Raw genomic sequence first — 4,201 nt, forward strand, 5'->3', positions numbered from 1 at the left:
AAAAAAAAAAAAAAAAAAAAAAGAAAAAAGAAAATGCCCTATAGGCTTGCTACAGGCCAGTCTGGAGCCATTTCTGGAGCCATTTTGGAGCCTGTCCTGGAACTTGCCCTAGGTAGCCTGAACTTGCTTTGTAAACCAGGTGTGGACTATCATGCCTATAGTCTAAATAGCAGTATATTTTATGTAACACCACATTTTATGTTTGTCTCACCAAACATCAGTCCTGGAACTTGCTTTGTAGACTGGGCTGGCCTCGAACTCACAGCCTGCTGGGATTAAAGGCATGCACCACCACCACACCTACCTAGTTTCAATTCTTTTTTTCTCTTTTTTTTTTTTTGACGGTCCTAAATTGTTTATTGGGTATGAATTGTACAAACATTACGTGTATTGGCGGTAACGGTGGAGCTAGAGTGTTGCGCCTTCTCCAGGCTGCGCGGCGAGAGCCACCAATAGTGTGGTGAAACTTGTGGCCCTTTCCAAGGCCACGGCTCTTGCGGCCAGCGGAAGTCAGCCCACGCATCTCTCTGTGCTTGTGGACTGGTTTGCTGATCCACTGGGTGTCAGGATTTCTTCTGATATCTTTATGGAATAAAGATATCAATGAGGATAACCTCAAAAAATTTGTATGGCTTCGGGCAAACTTTAGCTGGATAACACCATGATGGACAGGGTTGTCGTAGGTCGCACCTTTAGGAACTGGGCGTTTGCCGTCTCCACGGCGGACACGAATCCTGAATATGACATAACCTTGCATCCCAGCCTCCGTGCATCGTCAGGCCGGGTGGGGCGGGGAGCCCTGAGCAGTGCAGACAGACAGCTGGCAGTCATACCAGTAGCGGACCCTCAGGAGAAAGCGCATCCCGTCTGACTGCTTCTTCTTCCATAGCTCCTGGATGTATTTGTATGTGACTATCTTGGCTCACCTGATGGCTGCTGCCAAAGGGGGAAAAAAAAGCCTAGTTTCAATTCCTTTTTTTTTTTTTTTCGAGACAGTGTTTCTCTGTAGCTTTGGTGCCTGTCCCGAAACAGGCACCTTGTAGACCAGGCTGGCCTCGAACTCCCAAAGATCCGCCTGCCTCTGCCTCCCGAGTGCTGGGATTAAAGGCGTGCGCCACCACCGCCTGGCCCTAGTTTCAATTTTTTTTTTTTAATATTTATTTATTATGTATACAATATTCTGTCTGTATGCCCGCAGGCCAGAAGAGGGCACCAGACCCCATTACAGATGGTTGTGAGCCACCATGTGGTTGCTGGGAATTGAACTCAGGACCTCTGGGAGGCAATGCTCTTAACCTCTGAGCCATCTCTCCAGCCCCCCCTAGTTTCAATTCTTAAACATGTTTCTTTAAGACACAAAGTCAGCCAAGACTCCTAGTGTAGGCAGGTCTATAATTCCCAGTTACTTGGAAGGTTAAGGCAGGAGGATCACAATTTCAAGGCCCAACTTAGTGAGAGTCTTGTCTCAAATTTAAAAGTATATAAAAATGGCTAGGGATGTAGCTCACTAGCCTAGGGTTGACACTCACCAGATGAGTGTGAGACCCTAGGTTTAATCCCCAACACCGCAAAAAACAAACAACAAAAATACAGCAATCTTGTAGGGTGGTTCTATCATTATCGCCCCTTTTATCCTCCAATTCATTCATTCATTCATTCACTCACTCACTCACTCACTCACTCACTCACTCACTCATTCATTCTAGGAACCTAGTGAGAGGCTGGTTCCCAAGAAGGCTGTTGAGCACAGGGATACTGAAGGGCACGACCCTGCCTGCGGGCGGCTCTCATGTAGCGCCCCTTCCTGGCCACAGACCACGTTGCTCTGGAAGGCTGAGGTTCATGCACGGCCACACCTCGTCCCAGAGAGGTTGTGCGCGTCCGAAACACCAGGGGGCGCAAGCAACTCAGCTTTTGGGAGAAGGGTGAGGCTGCCAGCCGGGAGGTGGCGTTTGAGCCCAGGAGAGGCGTCAGAACCAGCGTCCGCCAATCCAGACGAGCAAGTTCGTCCTCCCTGCCCTGGAACTCCGATGGACCAGGGCACATCACCTACCACCTACGGAGTAGCTGCTGTGTGTTAGGCGGAAAATCCCCACGGGAAAAACCGCAAGCTACCCCTTCTCACTTAACAGGATTCCACAGAGAACGACAAGGCTGTTGCTCTTAATGTCTCTTGTGGTCCAAATTCCTTTTGCACCCTCTTGCTGTATACAGAGTAGTTAGATCCCTCTCCCTTCTGTCTGTAAATTAATTTGCCTTTTCTTAAATCTCTAAGCCAGTGGTACCCAGCCTTCCTAATGCTTGACCCTTTAATACAGTATTTGTATTGTGGTGACCCCAACCATAAAATTATTTTCGTTGCTATTTCCTAACTGCAATTTTGCTACTGTTAGAAATCATAATGTAATTTTTTTGGAGAGCGAGGATTTTGCAAGGGGTTGCCACCCACAGGTCGAGAACCGCTTCTTTAAGTCTTCTGACCCCGCTCCTCTGGGACAGCCCCCACCTATCTGAGGTACCCATGGCGTCTTGCCCTGCATTACTTTGAGATGTCACTTCTGTGGGACTCATTCCGCCCCCCACTAAAATGTAAATTGCAGCTCTTAGTCCTTAATAACCATATGCTGATTAAAGAGAGACAGACACAAAGTGAGATGTGTGTGTGTGTTTCTAGATCCAGCTCAGGGCTACACAAGAGCCAGTAGCAACAAGCACCTGGGTTTCATCTGTATTTACTTTAGACAGTATCTTGCTACGTAGCCCAGGCTGACCTTCAATTTAGGATTACAGACGTGTGCCAGCACACCAACAAATCCCTACTGAGTATGCAAATGAGGATTCACTGATGTATCATTTCTGCTTTGTTCTGTGTCCTTTACGTCTACAGCCAGCTGCAATTACCAACTCCCAGAAAGCAAGGAGGAGGAATGTGGACTGGCGTGGGTGCTGGGGAGAACGTGAGGAGGCCAGGGGCAGGGAGCAGAGTTTTCCCATGGTGAGAATAAGGCCCACATAGAGAAGGAGGGAGGGAGAGATGCCAAGATCTGAGTTATAGCAGAAGGAAGCCGAGCTCTGAATGGGAGCCTTGTGTGTGGCCCTGTGGTGCTGACTCACCAGGCTGAGGAGAGCGAAAACATGCTAGGGATGAAGAAGGGGCCTGTGTGTGCCCCGCCACCACCTCCAAACCGCCCTGCCACCCCAGAGCGCTTTTGGTCAGGAGCTTCCTGAGGACACCATCTGCCCTGAGGTGCACACAGGAAGGCTGTGATTGAGCCGGACAGGCGGGGGAGAGGGAGTGGGAAGATGCACACAACAGAGAGAAGAGAAGGGAGCTTCGAAAATGCAAAAGGCTGCCTGAGGGACCGCTTCAGGCTTGAGTTCAGGTGAAGAAAGGGGCCCAGGAGACGTCTCTCTTTAGGCATTTGGTGTCCCTTCCCCACAGGCAGGTGTGACAGACAAGTCAGAGACTGAACAGGGAGGGGACAGAGACTTACAGTTTCTGTGGCTTCCTGGCTCTACCTGAAGAGCAAGCCTGCCTTGTGAGTAAATACTTCCCAGGGCTGAGGCCAGACAGAAAGGCCCAGCTGGGAGCCAAAGTCCTACCATGCGCCTCATTCCTACCCGCGCTGCTCCAGGCTGTCAAACCTGTTCAGAGACAGCGAGCAAGGACAGGATTCTTGTGGCAATCAGGGTGGTGGGCAGCCTGGGGCTGAGGCAGCCCAGGTAAGCAAGATCAAAGGCAAGCACTGTGGAGAAGTGGGTGAGAGGAGAGAGGGTGTTCCGAGGGAGTACCTAGGGCCAGGCTGGGAGCCGCTGGCCCCAGGTCAGCCCAAAGCTGAGGTCAGGGGTGGGTAGGGGTGGGGACTACAGATTGCGTGGGCTCTGCCATGGACTGGCTGTGCGAACCTGGCTGGTAACTTAATCTTTCTAGGGCTTATTCCCATTTTTAATACAAGAGACCCACAGCAGAGGTTTCTAAGCTTCTCTCTCTCCTTTGATTCCATGTGAATAGACAAACTGCCCTTGCCTTTCTCTTCATTAGAACCCAGTTTTGGCCGGGCGGTGGTGGCGCACGCCTTTAATCCCAGCACTCGGGAGGCAGAGGCAGGTGGATCTCTGTGAGTTCGAGACCAGCCTGGTCTACAAGAGCTAGCTCCAGGACAGGCTCCAAAACCACAGAGAAACCCTGTCTCAAAAAAAC

The 4,201-nt window shown here is 50.5% G+C and overlaps 1 pseudogene; it reads right to left on the reverse strand.

The window, feature by feature from the left end:
• Positions 1–1,618, reverse strand: part of LOC126510817 (60S ribosomal protein L15-like) — a 9,394-nt pseudogene extending 7,776 nt beyond the window's left edge.
• Between the last annotated feature and the right edge of the window lie 2,583 nt (positions 1,619–4,201).

Source organism: Alexandromys fortis, unplaced genomic scaffold, assembly GCF_014885135.2.
Source record: "Alexandromys fortis isolate MF-2015 unplaced genomic scaffold, M_Fortis_MF-2015_v1.1 scaffold_78, whole genome shotgun sequence".
NCBI classification, from domain to species: domain Eukaryota; kingdom Metazoa; phylum Chordata; class Mammalia; order Rodentia; family Cricetidae; genus Alexandromys; species Alexandromys fortis.